The 24,168-nt window shown below is 43.2% G+C and overlaps 1 long non-coding RNA gene across 11 annotated transcripts in view; it reads right to left on the reverse strand.

Annotated features, from left to right (window-relative positions):
• Window positions 1-9,115: 9,115 nt before the first annotated feature.
• Window positions 9,116-24,168, reverse strand: part of LOC126636094 (uncharacterized) — a 280,135-nt gene continuing 265,082 nt past the window's right edge. For 6 of the 11 annotated variants that reach the window (XR_007627888.1, XR_007627890.1, XR_007627895.1 and 3 more), the window contains 5 exons: window positions 22,824-22,989; window positions 15,340-21,814; window positions 11,557-11,630; window positions 10,998-11,096; window positions 9,116-10,396 (listed from right to left, as the gene is read on the reverse strand). This is a non-coding gene — a long non-coding RNA (uncharacterized LOC126636094). The remainder of the gene's footprint in view (window positions 10,397-10,997; window positions 11,097-11,556; window positions 11,631-15,339; window positions 21,815-22,823; window positions 22,990-24,168) is intronic. The other 5 variants (XR_007627898.1, XR_007627891.1, XR_007627889.1 and 2 more) reach the window with 5 other exon arrangements.

Raw genomic sequence — 24,168 nt, forward strand, 5'->3', positions numbered from 1 at the left:
ATGCTCTTCTGTTAGATCAGCATCAGTTATCATTGACAAAAAATCCTGAGCTGGAGGACTTTTCTAGGCTGCCCCTTGCCTACTGGGTGACAGGAAACATGGCTCTACAACCCTCTACCCCTCAGTACTTCCACACATAACAAACGTGAAATGTTGTCACCTCCTTCACCAGTATATTTCTTGAGCATCTCAAAAGTAGAGGGGAAAGAGTTATTATTCAATCTGAGTAGAAGTTCAGTGAAATTACTGCCTTTTCCAGTTCCATTTTCAAACAGCCACATCTGGATGGTTCTGTTCATCCATCACTTCGCCAGCACAGTAAATCCCCTACAAAATTCTGATGTAGGTTTTGGTTAAACAGGCAACTTCATCTCCATCATTCACACATTCACATGCTGACATCAGCTTGAGAAATCAACAGACTCCAGGGAGAGCCTGCAGAGATGGACAACACCACACATCATCCCAAAACTCACCCTTTATCCACCCCTGTCCCTCTTCCTGACATCTTGCCCAGTGTTATTTTATCAATATTGCAGTTCATCAAGCATTCAATGGCACAGCTCCTCACATGCTTCAAAATAAGTCAGCACATTGGTGCTATCCTGCCTCAGCTTTCAATTAAATTTAGAATTGACTTTAAAGGTACAGCCTGAATGTATGTGGTTCAAAATGACCTTGTTACACCTTTCCTTACCTTCCTGAGCAGGGCTCTTGTACTCCAGCTCAGGGTTTAAAACCTAGAAACATGAATTTGCTCTAAGCTCCTGTGGCAAACTACAAGTCTCAAGCTGTTTAAAGTCTTTAAAGGTATGTCCAAAGCTAAAGCGTGCTCTGCAGAGAGACATCTGGGAGCCCAGGTCCAGCAGCTTTCAGCAAGATATTTAAAGCCTTCCTGCATTTTGTTATAACCTCAAATTAGTCATCATTAAAGTCACCACAGAAACTAATAAGGGTAAGTTCCCCACAAATAAAAAGCCAAAAGCCATTTGTACACAGCACATGACTCTTTTTCTTCAGTTTATTCCTTGATGCTGGAGAAGAAAGACAGCTATATTTGGTATGATCCTGACAAGGCCAGGGGGGCCGAGGGAGGGAGGAGAAGTGAGTAGACCAGAAGGTGATTACATTAAATTAATGACACACTTTGAGCATCCCCAAACACAGCTCTAAACCACTAAAAGATTTCTGTGGCAAGTGCCCTCCCTGTACCCAGCTGAAAAACAACAGATAACGCTTAAATATTCAAATACCTCCAACCTTTATACTGAAGTTCTGGCTCTGTGATGCCCATTCTGTCACCAACAAGAATCATTTCTCCCCATCCTCTTCTGAAAAGTGTTTTTGGATGCAGTGGGAGGATGTACCAGAGGACTCACAGGATAGTGAGGCTGCCTGATCCACAGCAAGAAATAACTTACATAGGACAGTAAGAAAGAGAAGTTGCTTTCACCCACCTTGCTACAGAAACCCCCTCTGGAGGTAGAAATCAGACTCTGCCCTCTGATCCTCAGTTTCCCCTATGCCTCCCCTAAAGCCCAGCCATGAGCAGTGCTCCAGCCCTTGCTGCTGGGAAAGGACACAGTCCAGAACACCCATGCTGGTGCTCCTGGTGCCATGTCCTTGCTGAGCCCTGTACCCTTTGTTCCCTCCTGTTGGTCCGAGCAGGAACCTCCAGGTGCCATTAGAAATCTCACAGGTGCTTGGGGTGGGCTTTAAAAACCTCATTCCTGCAGTTACAGGTGTTTCTAAGATAGCAAATTATTAAGTGCACGTCTCCAACCCCAGGCAAAAAGAGAAAGCTGGAAAACATTCTTTAACTGCACAAGCCAGTAGACAAAAAAGCTGAAGGTTATTAACCTATTGACATTTTCTGTGTATAACCCTGACCCAGGATTTTTGATGGGCAACACAACCTTCTTGTGCCGTGCACACCTTTATGTTACTTAGCATTAAGAGGCTCTACCTTCTACAGAGGGACCAGACCCCAGCTCCTTACATTGTCCTTATTTTTACAAAATTAACTTACTCCTCATGTTGTTTTTCAGAACATTCCTTGGACTCCTAAAAACATTCACCATTTCAGTCCTAACACAGGCCACCATTACCCTTCTCTACTCAGCAAGATGCACCACAGTGATTAAAAAGATATTTACTATAAAAGCAGCAAACTTTGTTTTATTCTACTTACATCTATGACACAGCATTGCTACCCCAGATGAAACATACACATTTTCTGCCTGGGTACAAAATTAACTTTTCACCCATCTGAAGCTAAAGGTATTAACTGTTTTCAACCTCATCGTGAACTTTTACATTAAACTCAATTTTTCAAAAAAACACTACCAAAAAAACACTACCAAATTTAGGCATGTTTGCAGGTTACACACAGAGTACACTTACAACAATGTAAACAAACAAACCGCCTTTCAACGAAGAGAATTTACCCATCCTTCTCCTAAAGCAGAGAATTTTTTTCCTCTTCTCCAGAAAAACAACAACAAAGCTCACAAATTATAAGAAAAACCAAACGAATAGCAATAAAAGTAAAAATCCTTACCTAGAGAAGAAGCAGCAACTGTTGAGCACCAACCAGACCCACACCAAGTAGCCACAAGCAAGCAGGTGGTATAAATGTTCTAATAAAACCCACAGGTGGGACCTATTACATCAGGGTGGGTAAGATCTTCACTGCAGAAAAGGTCCCTGTTTACAGCATTAGGTGTGGCATTCAAAAGTGAGGCTCAACAATTAACACCACAAAAATAAAATCCTACTCCTTGTGCTCAAGGTGTTATCACCCAAAATTAGAAGGTCTAATGGGACCATGCCCCATTGACCAGTGAATTGCAGTACTCCTGAATTTGTTTTGTATATGAGCAACTCCAGTGCTGTGACAGGCACAGTGTGAGTGGCTCCAGCTTGATGTCAGAGGTTATGTCCACAACCAGCTGATGTTGCACCTTCACTGGGAGCTGACAACACCTGAGAAAAAGGACAGCCCTAAAAGCTTCAGTTCAACACCCCATATTTGTGAAAAACAGATTAAGATGAAGGAATATGAACAAGAATGGTCAAGGCACATGTTTCAGCACCAACCCCACCCCACCTGAGTGGCCTCCTTAATATCAGTGGGCTGAAGGAAGTGGTCAAGGCTGCAGATGTTGGTCCATGTAGTTAATGGCATTGAACAGAAACTGAAGAGCTGAGACTCTCCATAAAAGTCTGCTACTACAGAACATCTCTGTATAAAGTTAAAAAATAAAGGCCAGTAGACAAGGCTTGATAAAAATGGGGGGGGAGGGAGGCACAAACCTCCTTCTGTGCAGCAAATGTCTCTGTCTGACATCTTCTGCACTTGTGTTTCACCTGAAGTAGCTGGATTGCTCAAACTTCAGCAGCATTGCACTGAGTTGGTGGAGTTTAAACCAACACTGAGTATCCAGCAAAGGTTTGTACTAATAGCACCATGGCAAATTTCCTTAGCTGGTGACTGATAATGCAGGGTTTGTTGGGTTTCTGCACCTGCAGAGGAGGACATGCAGGTGATCTAGTTGCTGGTCGTGGCCAGAAAAGATCTCCTGATAGCCACAGATGTGCTGAACATTTCTGAGACTTTGTTTATAGAAAACATGTGATAGGGCTTATTTTTTTCAACAGCATCAAGTGTGTACATAAACTCCTGATAAAAAATTCAAGATTCATTTGGGCCACATGAAATACACCTTGCCCATTCTGTGAGGATTTCGGGCTACATTTTTATTCCCTCAATACCACCAGTCTAAAATGTTAAAGCTTGTAGAGCGCAGCATAATAAAGCAGCCTGGACCCAAGAGCTCTGCCAAGCATGACATCAGATCTTCCAAAGAGTGAGGTTAGATAAAGCACCAGATACGCAGCAAATTCTGGATTGAAACAAAACCCCGAACATTTCTCTTTGGCTGGCAACAGGTGAATTCACAGGATGGGTTTCCTTATCCACAGAAGTTTCTTTTATAGCAATTTCAAGGGTTTCCCTGCTTCCCAGGAAAGCTCTGTCTTGCAATATGTTTAAAATGTTATCAGCTTGGAAAAAAAATAACACTGCATTAAACTGATGGGAAAGGAGCCCATTGGCTCTAAAGTTACCATCCCTGAGTCGGGCGCTCGGTGCTGTTTGGGGCCTTTGTTCAGAGTCAATCAGCCGTCGAAAATCAGCCCTCCCGCTCGCTGCCTGTGCAGGGCGGGATGACCAGGAGGGTTTCCCGCAGCCTGGTTTGGGCGCTAATTACCTGTTCAACCCCCTTGTAAGTACCTGTCAGAGGGGAGAGAACTCGGCTCCTGGCTGCGAGGGAATTAGGGGGCTGGGGCAGCTGGATCTCACTGGGGTCTCCCCATGCTCCCTGTGCTCCCCGTGCCTAAGACACCACCACAAATAAAATGTTTACATTGAGACCAGGACTCATTTCTTCCCCACAAGGACATAAATTCTTCCTTTGTCCTCCCTCCCTCTGCTGACAGTGATTTCATGCACACAGCAGCTAATATCCAAAAGGTGCTTTACAGACTCTAAAGCTGAAGGTGGGGGAACTGCCATCATATAATACCAGTCCATATTAGTACCCTTGCAAAGCATAGAAGTCTACAGGATGTTTTTACTGAGGACTAACATTCACTACAGTGCTTAAAATCCAGAAGTCTTAAGCTCCACCTGCCTGAATAGGATGGGGAAGATGAGTGGGACTCCTTGGACCTGCAGAGTCGCTAAAATGTCAAATAAATGTGATGTTCCGGAGGCCTTTGTTTCTCATTTCCTAAAAAAAACTCAACCAACCAACTAACCAAAACAAAACAAAACAAAACAAACCACAAAAAATCACCAGAACCAACCAACTAAACAAACAAACAAACAAACAAAAACCACCAAAAAAACCAAAACATAGAGATCCATTGAAAAAGATTAATGAAAAAAGTTTTCTGATAATCAATGGAAGATTTTACTGTCGCAGTGGGGAACGCCATGTGGGACCGAGTGCCTGTGGCCTGTCAGCAGCGAACACACAGGGTGGCTTGGCTGGGCTGTACTCCTCACCCCGACATCAAAATGAGCCGCCCACGGGCTGTTTCCTGGGAAATAGGTTTATTTTTCCATCAAAACAGCGCCCAGGGCGGCGGGCGCGGATGGTGGGAGGCTCAGCCGCAGCCCCCCTGCCCAGGAGCGCAGGTGGGTTCGGTCTGTATGTGGCACTGTGGTACCAGTGACTGCTGCTGGGAGGCAAGGAGGGGGAAAGGAAGAAAAAATGAGGGGAGGGGGCGGGGAAGGAAAAAAAAGCTTAAAATTTTGCGAGAGCAAACAATCCTCCCGCGGACAGCGGTAAATAAAATAACAGCGGTGCGGTGATTTGCAAGCATGTAACGGGGCTTTTGTCTGGGCCCATTTCTCGCCGCCGGGAGGGTTTCTGTGTTCCCTCTCCGCAGGGTCCCGATGTTCCCCCTCCGGCTACAAAGGCCGGTGGCTGCAGCCCCTCCCCGCCGCTCCCCCCGCTCAGACCACGCTGCCCCCCCAGCAGCCTGGGGGGCTCCGGGGGTCGGGTGCTCTGCAATTTCGGGTTCTGTAGTGCCGGTGTAGGAATTGCCAGGCTTAAAAATAGCTTTTACTCATCTTTTTTTTTAACTCTTTTTTTTTTTTCTCCCGAGTTTACGTTAAGCCTGTTGGGTATTTTGTTCCCTCTAGGAAAGTTAAAGGTATTTATAAGTCTAATTAGAGGCATTTATAAGAGTGATTAGTGCGAAGCATCAGCTGCTGGCAGGATTCTCTGTGTGTGTGTGTGTGTCTGTGTGTTCACACATGGATGCAACACTACAGTTCACAATTTGTTCCTGTGCCTGAAAACTGTGAAATGCCCTTAATTCCCCCGGCAGTGATGGCAGCAGTGGGCATGGCTGGCTCCATCCACGGACTCAGCACCGCACAGTATCAGAGCTCTGGGGAGGGATTGTGGTTCCATATCTTCATGCAGTGATGTGGGAGCAATTGGATAAGCAAAATAAATAAATAAATAAATAAATTTAAATTTTTTGAAAATTAAAAAAATTAAAAAAAAAAAAAAAGGAAGAAAAAGGATGTATGTGCTGAAAGTTGCTGTTAGACTTGTAGGGACAGACACCAACATGGCCCCACTCCTGCCTGCCCATGGGCTGCCTTGCAATCTCTCATCTCACAGGTGCAACATCTTCTTTCCCTCTTTTCCTTTGCTGCTGGGCATTAACTCTGCATCCTCACCCTCCATGGGTCTCTTGGAGGAGAGTCTCCCACAGAATCTGCTTTGGGGAACAGAACCAACTGAAAGTGAACTCAAACCCCAGTGTGAGTTGTGGAGCGGGATGAGTGGCTGCCGCAGAGCAAGGGAAGATGAGACCAGCCGTGCTGCAGCCACTCCACTGAACACCCCCAGTGCTCAGCTCTGGTCCCTGAGCTGTGTCCCTACCAGGAGGCAGCTCCCACCCTGCACACACAACTTCTTCTCTGGGTCCCATTCACCTGGCATGGCGCAGTGTGGAGAAAGCTGGTGGCAGGGAGGGCGGCTGGTGCAGCAAAAACTCATCCAGCCACCATTCCAAAATACTCAGCCTGTGAACCTTGAAGCTGCCAGCCTGTGAGCCACTGCTGGGCAGGACCCGCCATCAGCATGGGGCAGCTTTACAGGTTACTCTGGATCCAGTGAGCACTTCCCAAGCACCTCAAGCTCAGTGAGAGCAGCACTCAAAGAACCACAGCTCAACCACCAGCCTTGGTGCTGGGGCTCCAGTGCTGGCACAAATAAAACTGCATCTGACGAGATTTTGAGCCACGTGTAAGTGCTCACAGGTGCAGAACCTCAGCACTGTCCACCTCTTAGGACTCCTGGGACAAGTGCTTGTGTCTTTGTGTCTCGCTTAAACGAGGGACAGCCCCACAGGGAGGGTTGCCTGCCTGCAGAGACACCTCGAGCTAGAGTTGCTTAAAACGTCTTGAGGCAACTCCTACGAGTTCAGACCCTCCTCGACCAGGGATTTCTTTTTTCTAGTCATCATATAAACAGAATTAAAAGGTCAGTGCTGCCCCCACACGCTTACAAAAGCTTTCGGTCTGAATGGCTTGAGAAAGATAGGGAGATATGTAGGGAACACTTTAAAAATGTACTTGTTTTGCATAGCTGTAGCCTGTTTCCCTGTGTCAAAACAAACAAACAAATAAAAAAACCTTCCTTGATTTCTGCTTTTAAAAACTTAAAAGAAAAATATGCTCAGTTCTATGCACATCAATTTCAGAACTGTGTTTAAAGCAGTTTCCGCAAAAACAGTTACAGTACAGTTACACTGGGGATACTTTATAGGAATGGTTTGAGCTTGACTTTCTAATTTTTTTTTTTAGGGAGATGCTAATAACCTGATGGTCCCCAAAATCACCTACAAAACAATCTTCTTTCCACTTAGCCTCCTGTGTCAAGTCCATGTAGCCAGTATAATCCACACAGTGATTTTTCTAAGGGCAGACTTTTCCTCGTTTTTTCATTTTTCCTCTGTCCATGCTTGTGCAGCCACAGAAAGTCCCACACAAACTGAAGGTGAAACACAAAGCAGAGGAGTTACAATGAACTCACTTTACTCCAAGTAGTAACAAGTGACCATGTGAAGCGATGTACAAAATCAAGCTATTTTTCTCTCTCTACTCTTTTCAGCAACAGGGAGGTTAAGGTATCCCTCCTGGTAGGGGGTGAGACTCAAATGTCACGCTGAAGAAAGACGTTGTGTATGTCCCTTTAAAAACTTTGAATAGAAGCTACTTTAAATTTGAATCTAAAAAGATAAAGTGAGCTGAGTTCGATCTGGAACGGGATAAAATGTTTCATGCTATGCCTCTCTCAGGAAAAAAAAAACACAGCCTTTTTTTTTTTTAACTCTAATGTTTTTTAAAATTTTCGGTGGGAAAATATTGAAACACTGCTTTATTTTGTGACCACGGACTGTTCGTTTTGCTTCAGAATTACAACAGTAAGAGCCAGACCCTGTAAACGGGGTGGAGATTCAGCTTGGAAATCCCCTAGAATTCTGGCTCAGCTTGTCCTTGGGCACAAAAAACAGGCACCACAGCTGATAAATTTGTTTCAAAAAAGTGATGTTTGGCTAAGAACACCCAGGTGTGTGGGTAGGAAGGTTCAGGCAGGACATGGGCTGGTGCAGACCACCAGTGCCCACCCAGTCTCAGTGGCACTGAGGGTTTTCACCAGCTGAGGCTGCCCAAACAGCCTCAGAGGGTGTTCTGGGAGCCCCAGGAAGGTCATTGCTGCTCTGACCCTGCACCGAGCCAGGTCTGTGGGCTGAGCTGGCAGAAAGCCATTCCCTTGTTCTGTTGGACAGAGAGAGGGATTGGGAAGGTGCTGGGAGGGCTGAGGGGACAGAGGGGTGCAGGCAGTAGAAGACTGCAGATAGTCCCCATTACTGGACTCATGTGAAAGCTCAGCCTGGGCAGAAGGAAGAAGCAAAGCTGTTCCTTGGTCTCTAACACTGACCACATCAATGGCTGGGCTCAGTTTTTGTCGATGTACCCCTTGGAGGGTCTCAGTGTACAAAGTACCAGACAGGTATCTTTGCACGGGAAAAACTAAGCCTCATCTTTCAGAGGGCTATGTTTATTTGTTTATTTTCCCATGCAAGAAATTCAGCTTAAAAATGAAGCCTGCAAAACTTTTTTTTCTCCAGTTCTCTGTAGATATTTTTTGCAGTCCCCAAAGGAAAATTTGCCACAATAAATTTCATTCAATCTTCATTTTAGTCTTTGTTAGAATCTCATTTGAATATATCTACTAAATAAACCTTTCTTCTTGCCCAGACTTCTTTCAGCTTTAGCTGTCCTGCATATGAAATCTACCAACTGTAATTCAGGTACTTCAGGGCTTCAGCAGAAAAACAAAAATAAATCCAAGGCACTGAATTTAGAGAGTACTGAGACCAGCAATGGGGCTAAAGAACAGATTGACTTGGATACAGGAACAACAAAACTTTTGATCCTGCTTTCCTAATTAGCCTGGTTACATGAGTTCAGGTACCAAAATCATAACTGAAAATATATAAGTGTCATAAAACCACACAAAAATTGCTACAAAAGTATTTTAATGTTGTCTGATTAGAAATTCCATTTTTAGAAAATAACAAATACAAATGGCATCACTTTGTAAACATCTTCCCTCAAATCCTTTGAAATATAAATGCAGATTTTAAATACAGTTACACACACACACAAAAAAAAAAGGTAGAAAAAGAAGAAGTTGTTATGATGCATTTGAGAAATGTCCTGAAATTAATTTATAAAGGACATGACTTTATGTCAAAATACATCTGGAAGAACAGCACTTTTTGTTTGTTTAACAGTCCTCAAAATTTTCTAACAGGAAAGCTGGATGGACACTTTCTGTACCATCCCTCATTATTTTCAATTATTAGTTTGTTTGCCATTAGGTAATAGAGGTGAAACTACTTTGACTTTGTTATAAATAGCCAGTGGGAGTTCTGAGAAAGGTGTATTAAATACCAGAAGGAAAATGAGCAAGAAGATGTAAAATGGAGCCTGATCCTGCTAACCCCTACTCTTCCAAGCAATCCTCTTTCTTTTCTACTTACTGCGCAGTGTAAGAACTTCAGGATTAAGTCAGATCTTAGAACCATAATTCCATTTATTTGGAGAGGCAAACATGCCTTTTGCTCAACATAAATGTTTTCATTTAAAAGGAGGTTGTCAAGTCTGAAAGCGTATTAAATTCACGTTGAGAAGAAACTTTGTGCACAGTTTCTCACGGGCTGAGGGGACTGTGCAGAACCAAAGGGATGGGATGGATCTCAGCAATTCCAGCACCCAGAGCTGCCCTCCCCAGGACGAGCAAACCCCCCCCGTTCTCACACGCCTGGATGCACATGACAGCCACGGAATCAGCTTTGCCAGAGACCCCTAGGGTGTCCAACACCTGCAGGAACTCCACAACCAGTGATGTGTCCCACTGCCATCCAGCACCCCCAAGAACCTGCCTGGCCCCCACGCAGCCCCTTTGCCACCGAAGTCGCTCCTGCTCCCAGCCAGCAGCAGGGAAAAGCTCCTGGAATTCCGGTATTGCGTCCCCATCACGAGGCTGGTGGGGTGCTGACAGCGCAGCAGCACGTTACGCTTGCTTGGGATGGGAAAGAGCAGTTCAGGAAAAAAGCAGCAGACACCACACAGAAACAGTGCCATGCACTGAAAGTTTACGTTAAGTCATCCATCACTGACACCTCTGCTTGAAAACAAGCGTGCCAGCAGTAGTACAAGCACACACACGTGTGCACACCGATGCTCACAAGCCGCTGTTTCATTTTATCCAGGGTTTTTTTCCTCTTGAATTATCTCCTAGAGACAGGAAAGACAGAACAGAACTGTGATTTACTGGTCACAACATTCTTCAACAATACTACAGAAGTTACCAACAAAAAAACCCCAAACCATCATGGCAACCTGTAACGCCTGTCTTACATGTATTAGCAAACAGCTAATTCTGAATTTTTGCTTGCAAGCCTCAGGTCTGAATTTTGTTAACCTTTTTGAAACCTGCATCAGAAGCTTAATCAGAAACAGTCAAAGCATCCTTTTAGAGCTTTCTCAATTAAATAGCATCATATGTAGTCCCTGTAAAGGACTAAAAATGTTCTGCTGTGATTAGGTTTTTCGTTTTTACATTTCATCCTGGTCAGGAGTGCTGCAAAATGGCTCAGCAGTTGCCATCCTTATAATAGTTTGGATTCAGCTAATGGGTGAATATCACTAACTCATACATTCTTTTCCAAAGAAAACTGGGCTGAGCCATTAAATAACAAAAAAATAAATATTTTTTCCCCAAAAGTAGTTAGACTTCTCTTAAAAGAGCACTAAAGCATATTTTTTCTGAGTTCAATATGAAACCATTCCTTCTCCCCAATTTCAGTTGGTTAGGTATGAAAATCTCAGGACTTACTCAAGGGTTTTCAGTGTCACAAGTGTAAGAAGAGAGTCGTATTACTCATGTTTACCTCTGTCAAACAGCAGTTGGAATACAGCCCCCCTGGGCAGAACACTGTGAACACATTAAAGCAGTAAGTGATTCCTGGGAAATTCATAAAATGTCCTTTTCTAATGACTCAAGGTATTTCTGTGGAGGCAGATTATTTACTATTTTTAGCTTTTCCCAGTGTCTAGCTTGTCTAATTGCTCCTTGTGCGAGTGCTCTGGCCCCGGGGCTATTTTTCAGCTCTAATTGCAAAGGAAAGGATTACATGGCTTTGCTTGTGCTGGAGATGGGGCTCAAACCCTCAGAAAAACCTCCCTCTGCTGATTTCATACCGACCCAGCACATTCACTCACTTTGCTGGTCTCATCTATAACTTCAAGCCTGCTGACAACATGACCACAGGAAGGTGGGTACCCGTTATGTGCTGCCAGCACATGGGAGCAGGTCAGTCTGACCAGTGCTGGAGTTTTCCAGCTGGTGGTTCTCTCATCTACTTTCACAGTACAGCAATTACCAGAGGTGTTACCTTTGCAATTTTCTTTGAAAGGTCATGGAGAGATTCCTATAAAATGTTCCTTGCCGCAATTCCAGCTGAAAAGCCTGGAAACAGAATAGTGAGATCGGGATCCATGCTGGAAATGGGCACTGAGCAGACAATTTTTATTATAGAGCTATCTACTTGCCTGCCTACCTACCTAAGTTTGGAGAAGGAAAATCAAAGTGCCAAATTACTTTGACTTTGTCAAAAATGCCAAAATGCCTAAATCAGAACTACTGCAACTGTATCAGCTGAAGTTTCAGAAAATGAGAAAACCATTTTGTGCCCAGATTTAGTTAACACTATTTTGTGGATGCATGCGAGGGCTCTTCAGGATGTTTTCTTCTTGCTCCTCTGGGTAATTTTACCAAGCAGCAGCCTGGCAGAAGCACCTCTCACTTCACAGCTTAAAACCTGGGCAACTCACAGCACAGCTCCTCCCAGAGAAGAAGAGATGGATTTCCTCCAGGAAGGCAGAAGACCTCAAATCTGCAATTTTGCCTTGTCTACATGAACAGTGCTTGCAGTTTGGCCCAAGCCTGAATCTGCCATTAAATTAGCCCTTGTCTATACAAATGTTAGGAGACAGTCCAAGCACCGTCACAGCCTGGTACATCACTGTGAAAAAGCAGTCACTGTCATGTCCTGCAAGGGTACAACAGTCCTTCAGAGCAGCTTCTATCTGAAAATAATTTCATTCCTGTGATATTAAAATATTAATATTTATATATATAATTAAAAATATTAAAATAATTTCCTGTGATAATACAAACATTAGCACAAAGGCCTGGTCTATAAAAGCAGTTGTGCAACAGGCAGTATTTTCAAATCCTGGTCTGAAATGTTCCACAGGCAATTGGAGGGTCCAAGGCTGAGATCCAAAAGTACCGATGTATCCAGAGCTATGCAAATATTAGGAACTACTGATGTCTCAACACATGTAACATCTTATGTTATATTTAGCAGATTCTATTTAAATTCAAATGCCTATAAACTATAAATATTTACAAGAACTTGTGAAAAACACAATACAGATTAAGCCAAATAATTTTTCAGCTGTTACTGATTTGAGTTTAGTCCGAGTTTTTACCTCTTGAGAGATAGAGGTTCCTAAACATTCCAGTGGGCTCTAAATCAGCAAGAACATCTCAGACACTGTCCTCCTGAACGCCCAGATACCCATGGGTTTGCTCCATGTCTCCTGCTTGCTCTGCAGCCCATGTGATGCTTTGTTTACTCACTGCACAAGCAGATACGTGCAACAGCCATTCCCCGGGACAATGACTTGTCTCTCAGTCCACGGTTTTCTTACACTGGAGTCTGCAAACACTGGGCAGCTGATGTGTTCCCCTCCTCCCTGCTCAGCTACCCTCTGTGTTTTGGGTTCAGAGTGAAACTATCCCAGACTCAGGGACCTCGAGAGAGCAGGACTTGGGAAACACGAGGAGAGACACTGAGGGCACGAGCGTATTATCAGAAAGAATTTGAGTGCTCCCAGAGCCCAGCAGCAAATTAGAAAGTTTTGGCTCCCAAGAATGAGTTGTGTTGTTTGTTCCTGCATACTGCAGCTGCTCGTCCCTCTCCCTCCCCACCCCCCTCCTTTGGGTGGTTTATTACACACAAGCCACTAATGAATGGGAGCCGCTGTTTTACAGTACACCACACTTACAGGACTTATCTCTAGGCCTACCACAGATTTGACTGATCAACAGCAGGGCACCACCATCATAATTCTTCCTAGAAACAGGAGGATAAAAAGGGGTTTGTTGGAGGTTGGCTGTGTCTGCAGAGAATCCTGCCTGCAGGGCCTGCTGATGCCATCGCTAGCTGCTATGGTCTTTGGCCTAATAAGGTACAGAAACAAAGATTGTTCACTTGTTCAAGAATACTAAAGTACCCAAGTGACGGAAAGTGGAGGCAGCAGGGCACACATCCAAGTGGGATTAAGGCCACAAGTGCAACGTTACAGGGCTGACTGGGTGGCAGAGGGAATATCTGCCTCTGAAAAAAAAATCCAGTTCAAACATAATTTATAACATGTCACTCACAGTCAGAGGTGGCTGTCATTAAGAGTTAAATGTTGCATTGTGTTCAACTTATTCCGATAAGAATTCTCTAAGCTGCTTATATGTTATCATAACTCAGGAATAACTGGAGGGTGGGCTTGGGGAGGGAGGGAGGCTCTCTGGGGCAGGATGGGACCCAGGCTGGGAGGCAGAAATGCTGGAGCAGAGCTGGACTGCTGGGACCTCAGTGTGGTGTACCCACAGGCTGCACACTCCAAGGACTCTCAGTGAGTCTTAAAGCCTGCCAAGCCCATAATACTTGTCAAAGTCCAGACTCTACTTGGACATATGCACCTTTTTTTAGTTTTATGCACTTCTCCCATACAGGGAACAAGGCAGTAACACCTAGAGGATCTAAAATGGTGTATTCAGCCTCTGTTCAGCTGGTCTATACAGTAAGGCTGTCTGTGGAGGATGAATTCCCTGTAGTTGGAAGGCTCAAGCTGTGGCGTTGAAGGAGAAAAAATGGCCAGTATCGTAGCCGAGTAAAAAGCCCTAACTTAATACTGCTCACTGAAATGGGACTAGGAGTCCAATAGAAGAGCAGTGAAGCAGCTTCTTTAGGGAAAATATTAAATACTGCTGACTGGCTTGGCAGTTTGGAAGCAGTAGGATTGTTTTCTCTGGCTTACAGAAACCCAGCAACAGACCCCACTGAAGTTCAAGGAGCTAGATTGGGCCCAATCCTACTAAACTCTACAGGCTCACTAGGAAAATTTTTCCCTACATTTTTTTCCCTTCCTCATTTTAGGTATAGAGAGAAAAATCTGTGTGGAATAAGAAGAATTAGAGTCATAGGAGCTTGTCCATTCTCACAGGTCTCTCCATAGCAGCAGATAGCTATTACACACTGTAATTCCCAGTTAAAAGTGTTTCTCTAGTGCAACTCATTCAGAAAGCAGCAGTTTGTTTACTCACTGGCTTGGGCTACCTGGATCACATTACACCTGCTGGGGCTTCTGGTAATGTGGGAGGTTGATTTTAAACTGGCACTGTTGCTTTTATAAAGCCTTTAATGTCATAGGCTCTGGCTGTGTTCAAGATCTCACCCACCAAGCCAAGGCTTAAGGGAGTTTGGGCTGAGACATCCCAGTCCCCCATTCCTCTGTCACTCAACTCAAAGATCACAACTTTTCTGCTGTAGGTGTGGGACAAATATTTCAGCACCTGCTCTCCACGCCACAACAGCCATCCCTCAACTTTTCACAGTCACTGATATAACCTTCTCTTGGCTTTTCCAACCACATTTCTTAGTTACACACACCAGGGCCTTGTGGTGTATCTGGTCCCAAGTGCTCTGCCAGGTGCCAGAGGATGAGCTACAAATGTGAGGGTACAGTGAGTCTGGAAGGAAATATTACTCACTAATAGCCCCAGGAGGGCAGTGAGCAGTCTTTGCACAGCTTTGCCCTGGATGGGAACAAGATAGAGGGCACTGGAGTACCGGTGATGGAAGGGCTGCAACAGTTTCCATGCCCCCAAACCCTGGATTGCCAGCCTGCTCTTGGTGCCTCCCAATAGCTTTCAAATTTACTCCAGTCAAGGGAGAAGGAACTGAATGTCTTCCCTGCTTCCCTGAAGCATCATTTTGGTATGTCATTTGTATCTGGTCTAAAGACCAAGGTCTTCAATTTGTCCACATTATAGAAACACCGTATCAAGCACCCAGTTTTCTGAGTACCAAGCTGAAATGCGAATATCTTACCTGCTACCACAGTGCTGTCTTCACACGTGCTTGAAAGCCAACAGGTTAATCACAGCAAGCTCTTGGTTGTCCAGAGACGGCTGCTTCGTGTATACCCATGGGATGCTGCAGGACATCAGGGCAGGGATGTGGAGGCTACAGGGGCTGCACGGTGTGTGTGCAGACACCACGTGGTGCCAGAGTGCATTTCAGTTTGTGGTCTCTGCAGCTCTAAGGAGCTGATAACTTCAAACCTCTGTCCTTGCAGAGAGCAGACACTTCACTGTAGCCACCTCTCTCCGTGGTGAAACAGCAGATGGATGAGACGGGAGCTGCATCCACCCACTCCTCCCACCCAGCCACAGCAGCATCTGGAGCACACCTACATGTGGGAGGTGGACACACAGAATTGTGTCTGAGGGTGGATGTGTTTGGCCCTTGTGCAACCTTAAAGGTGTGCATGTTCACATACACTTGTCTGGATGCAAGGTATGGTAAACAGGCAAAAAAAAAAAAAAAAGTTAAAAATAGATGTAACTGGTGTGTGAAGACATGTTTTACCCGGCTCTGACTTCTGTTGGATCCGTGAGTAGAGGCAGGTAGTGGATTAACTATGCAGCTCAGAGACTGTAAAGGCTTGCAGAGGAACAATTAGGCTAGAATTTGCATTTCATGAAATTGAACCTTTTATAAAACTTACAACACAGCTAATGACAAAGATTTCTTCAAATAAGTATTTCCCTCTGATCTTTGTCACGTGGGGTTTGTAGCATCTTGCCTGTGTGTGAGAACCTAAAAATGTAAGAGGCAATTTTTCAGAAAAAAATGAAGCTCACTGGTTTATCTTTACCATCTGTGTGGAGTGTAAACAGAGAGAATAAATAAATAAATACTGAGAAATACATTTGTTTTAAATAAACGTGAACAAAGGGTTTGACACATTTGCAGTATGTAATACTGTTTTTAAAACATGTTTTTAATCACCTCACACATTCAATTAAATACAGAAAACTCTCCAGGTTGTGTTTGCATTCTGAAAGAGCAGCTACAAAATAAAGTGTAAGTGCAGCAAATCGTTCTGAAAATAAACTGATTTGAACAAAGAATGAGTTCTTCCTCAAAGGCTGCAGTACCACTGACTTTGTATTATTACTTGAAAAAGCTACAAGTATCTTTTTTTTCCTCATAAAAAGACCCATTTTGGGAAGGACAGACTGACAGTTTGGTCTACGCTCTGAGAAACTATGAGAAAAATCTCTTCTCTCAGTACATTTTTAGTTAGGCCTCTTCTTTTCTCCAATATTAAGGGAAATTTCTAATGTAGTTAATAGTCTTTACTTAAAAAAAAAAAAAAGGCAGCAATAAATGATGGAACAAAACCGAATCCCTTTTCCAGGCAGTGACACTGCCACTTTAATAGTTTCCCACTGTACTTGGGGTTAGCTGCCAGAGAAGCCTTGTTCAGCCTATTTGGGGGCCCCATGAAATGCTGCAAGCGTTACTGAAATGAGCACTTGTCTTTTGTTGAGCTGCATGCTAGCACCATACAGTGCTGAGCTGATAAATCCACTTTTTCTAACACAAGCATTTTTCAAACAAAACTACCATGAGACTGATGAGTAATGCCAGCTTGCCAAAAAAAAAAAAAAAAAAGACACACACACACACCCCTCGCAGCCGCTGCTGACACTGACAGCTGCTAAATTCACATATTCACAAAATGAGATGGGTTACATAACTGGAAATTACAAGAGCAACTCACCAGCGAGAGGAACTGCTAAGCAAGGCAGCAGTGGGGCTCAGGAAGGAATAGATCACACATTTCAATGTGTGCTTGCCCACTAATGACCACGAGCTCTGCCTGGAGAACACAAAGGTTACCGGGCACTCCACACCGCGCATCATCAGGCTGTTTGTAGTTTGTTCAGGGCTGGGGTTTTCACTCTGCAAAGTGAGGATGCATGTGGGAAAAAAAAAAATAATATAGCGGTGCTGCTATGTATGTTACAAGCACACAAGGGTAGTTTAAAAGCCCAAATGTCACTTTATGCAAGGCGTGACACAAAAGCCTGACTTTAAAAGGCTTGTCGGCAAGTCTTCAGCAGCTAAAAGACAGCAGTGGAGAAGGTGAAGTGTTGGGTAGAGTTAGGTTTGACAAAACCTAGGTGGGTTTTAATTTGCATCAAATCTTTCAGGGTTATAAAAGCAGTTTGCAAAGTTCTTATTATTATTCTTATTTTACGCTGAGCTCTGGAGATGGTCTGTACTCTGCCAATGCAGGGCAGGAAGGCAGTGACAGAACGTCACCCCATCACCAGATCACCTGCCTTTATTTCAGTGTCTATTTCTAGATTGGCTTGAAAACCTTTGACAAAAGCATCTGATTCTAGAAGAGCCGTGGGGCAGATGATGGAGGAGAGGCATCATTAAGAGCTCCTGAGAAATGACAGGCTATGGAACTGGTGTAACAGTGCAGAAGAAGGAGCAGGGAGGGAAGATGGCAATGTCTGCAGAAGCTGCCAGACCCCCACGTGTTGCTGAGATTGCCAGAAATGGGGTTCTGAAGAGGGCTGATCTGGACATAAATCAAAGCAGAAAACAATGCATGTCTGTATGAATAGCAACAACAACAGAAAAAAAATCCTGTAATTAAACCACCACTAACCTCAAGCTAAAATTTTTACATCCAAAATAATCTATGTTTCCATTTTGTCCACTCATGGCTGAATTCATTCTCGTTAAGAGGTTTTGGGGTTTTTTTTTTTTATAAAAAGGATTCAACCTGGTAGAAAAACAGCATGTAAAAGCTTTTTTATAAGCAAGTTTATCAAACAAGAACTGAACATGAAATTACTAAGCAAATGCATGAAGTTTCATGTGCTTTATCATGTTACCTGTAGCAAACTAGGTTAATGTAAAATCAAGATGCACTGACAAATCAGGGGGAAAAAAGAAGAAACACAGAAATGAGTGTGTTGAGAGTGATGTCACCTAAGCTGGTGTGTAGGTACAGTCTGCTGCGTAGGAGAGCAGTGAAAGCATAAACAGAATACTAGACGTGCATTAAGCCACAAACAGAAATAGCTGTGAACAATGGCAAAGTCTTGGAACCTTGATGTAAGGAAACATCCTTATAAAAGATGAGACAATAGCGGGTCTATAAATGACGGTCCCGTGGGCAGGGAAGGATTAAGAACTTCCTATAGTTTCTAAAGTATCAACATATATTGTAACCCTCTCACAAACACTTCTGCAAGGGCTTCTTTGACTTAGTCCACCCAGAATAGGAAAAAGCATCAGAATTAGTTTGGCTTTTCCTTTGGATACCAGCCACATACACTCAAAGCAGAGAGGAAGAAGTAAAAGGAGAAGGAAGTGCAGCATTTGTTCAGGACCTTTTGCCAGCACACCTGTAAGTTCCAGCACTCCCTTGTTCTCCCTGCTTCCTCCAGAACACAGAGACCTTTGCCAGCCCTGATCTGGGCCATGGCAACATGCTGCTTTCTAGAGCAGTGCTACTCCATCTCTGCAGAGTGCTGGGAAACAAGGAGTTTAGACACCAGCAAACACAAACTAAGCTGAGGCTTCAGTGTCCATTTATTACTTTTATTTTCTTAGTTTTATTTTGAAGTGGATTTTTTTTGTTGTTGTTTTGTTTGCTTGCAGGGGTAATAAAATGCATTCATTTCACTGGGCATGCATTTAATCTGAAAACATTAACAAAATGCCTTCTAATGCCTCATGGCCCATGGGCTGAGATCTGTTCCTGTACAGCAAACATCCTCTGAGCTTTCAGGCTAGTACATTACTCTCTGATCACAGATTTTCTTGCAGACTGTCGCATATTCTTCTCATAAAAATTTTAATAGAAGACTGTGAACATTGCTATTTAATACAGTTCCACAGACCACCAGCAGCAAACTTGCCAAGGCCTCATGGATTACCAGTGATCCATGGGATAGGGGCTGGGAACCACCACAGACTTGGGTGATCCTGACTGCTTATCTCTAGCACTGCCTTAAGCCCATTCGTACACATCACTCTACTGAAACTAAACAAGCCTGCTCTTCAGGAATCAAATGAAGCTGAGTGAGCACTTCACTGCGCTGATGGGGAAGAGGAAGAACAATTGTCCCACTGCAGCCACTCCTAACATCCCTGGATGTGGATGAATAGCTGAACACTGTGAAGAGATACAAAACATGCAAGTCCAGGACCTGTTTCAAGTGACGTTTGCACATTTGCAGATGATAATAAATGCCATAGGATCTACAAAAAGTCAACATTGAAGAATTTGCAGCAAGTCCAAGCTCTTGAGGTCTCCTCTTTGTCCCCTCTGCCAACAGTTCCTCATTCCAAGCCAGATGCTTTAGGGCAAATTTGAGCTACTTTTGGTCCAAAAGTTCCAGTGGAATAGTTGTGTCATCTGTTTTAGAAGTGATCCTCTGCTTGTTAGGTAGAACTTGGTCGCTGAATGTTGACATTACAAAGGTGGTATAAGTATATTTAAAAAATAAATCTGTTAAAAATTCTGTAGACACTTTTTAAAATACTGAAGATTCACCTTCCAGCTATTCACAGTCCTATTTTTAAAAGTTTTTTTTCTTAAAAGCAAGAAAATGTGCTGTTCCTTACTGAGGGCTGTAGGCTCCATCATGCCACTCTCAGTCACACAAGGCACTCCCCTGAATCAACACGCTTCCTAATGGCAATAAATTGTTTTCAACAGAGTTCTGTTAAAAACCACTGACAACAACAAACTATGATTAGCATTCAGGGTAGAATTAAGTACTGTCACCATTGATATCTGCATGTGCAGGTGTCAGCCCTAAATTATTTTATGGCACAATTCAGCCCCTATTCTTATTCCTCCTGATCTTCAAACAACCCCACTGGGTCAGATTATGCCAACCCTATGAGAGGTAGGACCTTGGCCAACAAGTATCCATGGATTTTGGGAGATCTTCTGCAGACCAATGTGTTGACTGCAAGTAAAAACTAGATGCTCTTGCTGTTGTAACCTGTGGGACTTCTCAGCAGTACAATGATATTTAGCCTGTAGAGCAGATGCTCTTCCCGAACTGCATTTCATAGCCCCATCTGTGCAGCCCCTCCAACCTCAGGGGAACTGTTCAAAAGGGAAGCAACTGGAAGAGGGACATCAGAGCCAGGCCTTCTCTTGAGAGGCACAAGAAATGTTTGGGCAAGATTCTTGCTGGGATAAGTTTGCACAATTTTTCTGAGACTGGGAACAAATACTGAAACAATTTCCTCCCTTCAGAGCAGTTTTAAAGTCATTTAAAGTCTGAGGGCACTTTCCAACTTGCTCCTCAGTGTAGTTCCACTTACTCATGTGGTGACCAGCAACTACTCATGTGAGCAATGCATGAGGGTTTGTAGGAGTGGGAATAAAACACAAGAGCAAATCCACTTGCTCAGAAGGGCAAGCTTCTGGATTTAATAACAAAAACAGAGCTCTGTAACAGTCTCTTCCCCCCCACATAGTTTGTTGCTTAAAATCTTAGAGGAAAAAATATCACATTGTCTATAAATATGATCTTAGCATGTTAATTTTTTTTTCCTACAAAAATACATAACCAAATTTGTGGTTTGTCTATTTGTATTGCAAAGCAGTAAAGGAAAGCTCTGTGAAACTCTCACATTTTCATTCCACACTATATCCTGAATAATACTTAATTTCCTATTTTACAATAAAATTACATGGATTAAGGGACTTTTGAATCTAAAAAGAATGCACATATTAGGGAAATTACTACCTAAAATAAACAGCCCACTTTATTAAGCAGTCTCCTAGTTTTTGTGATATTAGGGAAAAAACCCCACACTTTACAGACACCTAGTTTAACACATGTCAGTCAGCTTCATTTGCAAGCTCAAAATCCAGAGGTAGATAAAATACTAGTTTGGTTTGGAATATGTAAAGTGTCGATTTTCCATATATTAATGCACTGAAGCACTTGATACTATGTTGTTAGGGAAGGTTAAAATAGTTTCCAGAAGGGTTTTCTTAAGGAATGGTTACTGCAAATAAAAACTTTCAGCTAACAAGGATTCTTAAAATAGTTTTTTAATATGCTTTTAATGACCTCTACTCCTCGTACCTACCTCCTTGCTTCCCAAACTGTTTGTACTGTCCCCAATAACACTCAGTGGAAAGCTGTCGTTCCTGGCTAAATCCTTACTTAGGTTGGATGCTATGCCTCCGTTAGACAGGGTCACAAGGTCACAATCGATTTTGGAGGCCACCTGGAGAGTCCAGGCCGTGAACTGACTCAAAAAATTTATATCAGAGCTGGAATGGTCCACCTCCCAGGGCTCAGCCTGCGCTAACACCCCAACCGCAGGATGGAGCCTGCCAGGCCCAGCTCAGAGAGAGGCCAGAGTTGTTGACCCCGTTAGCTGACCTCTTCAAACTTCAGGAGAATTTTTCTGGCAGTTACCACGGTGACTGGGCACTCCAAGCTTATCCTTCTTACTGAAAAAAAAAAAAAAAATTAAGAAGAAAAAAAAATGTTAAAACCTACCTCGTAGGGATGTCTATCAAGAATCAAATACGTAAATGTTTTAATTGTTTGCTTCTCTCCTTGGGCTGCTCTGGCTCTAACTGGTATATCTGAAGTGAGCATCAAGAAAGCAGTTTGGCTAAAAACATTTCAACTTCTGAAAAAATAATGCTCAGTGGATTTAACAAGTAGCATTTCTAGTATCTGCCAGTGATCGCAAATGACACACTAAGAGGTTTATTGTCAAATAATATTCATTTTTCTTTCTGTATCTTTCTCCAAATTATTGCCATTCCTTATTGAATTGAGAACAAACTGAGAAAAGGTTCAGCGAGAGGACTCTATGCTGCATTTGTCTTTTTTCCTGTTAAAAACTGTCTGCTTGATGAAACATTAGGCACGCAGCAATACATTGCTTTGGTCTCTTAAGAAGAAACAGCCTTTTTTAATGTACCTTATTTAATGTACCTTATTTAATGTACCATGAAATATTATTTAAGAGGAAAAAGAAAAAAAATCCCAAAAGTTGTCAGACATCATGACTATTGCTTTTTTCAGGCACCTTGAACACTAATCATTTCACACATAAAATTTAGCAGGTAAGCAAGGTCTCGTGGTGCTGAGAGAAGACACTTGAAACACATCAAGGGATCACAGAGCACACTAAGTAAACAAGAAAACAAAGTGCACTCTTCATTTCTAAAACAATAAGGGGAAAACTGGTGCTCCTTAATTTCAGAGCAATCATATATTATATACAAAGCTTTTATGGAAATTTTCCTCATGCTTCTATACTTGAAATAGCATCTTGCAAGAGGGAGCACTGAAGAGTACACTGCATTATAGCTGGAAAAATCCTACTTAAGGGCTCCTGATGGCAAACTGTCAATCAGTATTCCCCATTTGTTATGAACTGCTCATTTCTGGAGTACAGCTAAACAGAGGTTTAATGATTGAAACTTTAAAGGCATTTTGTCTCACACATGGTTCTGACGTATTTTCTGTTGTTTGAAGGGTTAAATATGAATATTCAAATTGTTGCTCAGCCACTGCTCTGCTCCTCCTGGGCTTTTCCACTGGCAGTGCTGAGATGGCAGTGGGGACCGAGTTGCTGAGTTGCCTCTCGCGGGAGGAGATCGTGCAGACCCTGTGGGTGAAAAAATAAAGCAGGAGATTTGGGTATGAAAAGCAAAAAAGCACATTACTGATCTTTTGTTCCAGATCTATTTTTCATTTCTGCTGGAAGGATGAGAAAAAGGCAGTCCAGCATATGTATGTTAACTAACATTAAAAAAGTGAACACAGACACAGTACAGGACTCTTTCCCCTTTCAAGACTGATTCAATTGCTTTGAAATATCATATGCCTCAATGCTAAATAGATACATAGACACACGATAATATTATTTAGCAATTTTGAATTAAACATGAAAACAATTTAAATTAAAAACACTTAAAGATTGTTTTCCTATTATTAAGGATGTGTTAGAAAAGGGCTAAGCCTCTCATTAGGAGATGAATTTTTTTTCATTTGTGTTTTTGTTATGGCTATACAAGATGGTTTTATGTTTTCCCTTTTTTTCTCTGCATGAAATAATGTAAATCGAAACAATCAGGTGACTGATTAATAGGCTAGTGGGAAGAAAAGAACTATTTGTTGCATTGGTTTTTTTTTTTGCATTCTTTTTGAATAACACTGTAGATATAAGCATGAGCCTTTCAATTAGATACCATGATTTATGAAGTCATGCTCAGGGCTAGCCAGGTTGTTGACTCAGATCAGAGCTATGATGCCAGCTCATTCCCTGGTGACAAACACTGACTGTCCTTCCCGCAGCCAGGCACCCCTGGCAGCCTTATGAAAAGACCTTGTGGTTGGCAGAGCACTGAGCAGGAAATGAGGTCCTCTCCGGTTTGGGACAGAGATGACTGGAGTTACAGAAAGCTGTAAAGCAAAATCAGCATCTCCTGAGTCACAGACTTTAAGCTCTAGTGGACCCCGCAGTTCCCAGCGTGACCCGGCCCACCAGCGCTGCATCGCCTGCGCTCCCACCAGCCTCCCACTGACTTCCCAGGGGAGCTCCCTGCAAACTGCAAGTCCATCATGAGATGGGACCAATTTCATGTGGGAGAGGGGGAGAGAGGGCACTACAGCCCCCCCACTAAACACCCCAGCCAGGTCCTTGTTCTCAGCACCCTCCTGAGGGGACATTTTTCTCCCTCACCTCCACTTTTCAAGATGCTTTTCTAACAATATCACAAGGCTGTTATCTCGACTGATAGCTCAGGGATCTTTTGTGTGGCCTACCCTCTTCTAGGAATTTCAC

The sequence above is a fragment of the Myiozetetes cayanensis genome, unplaced genomic scaffold (genome assembly GCF_022539395.1).
Source record: "Myiozetetes cayanensis isolate MyiCay16 unplaced genomic scaffold, myiCay2020 scf13, whole genome shotgun sequence".
Taxonomy (NCBI): domain Eukaryota; kingdom Metazoa; phylum Chordata; class Aves; order Passeriformes; family Tyrannidae; genus Myiozetetes; species Myiozetetes cayanensis.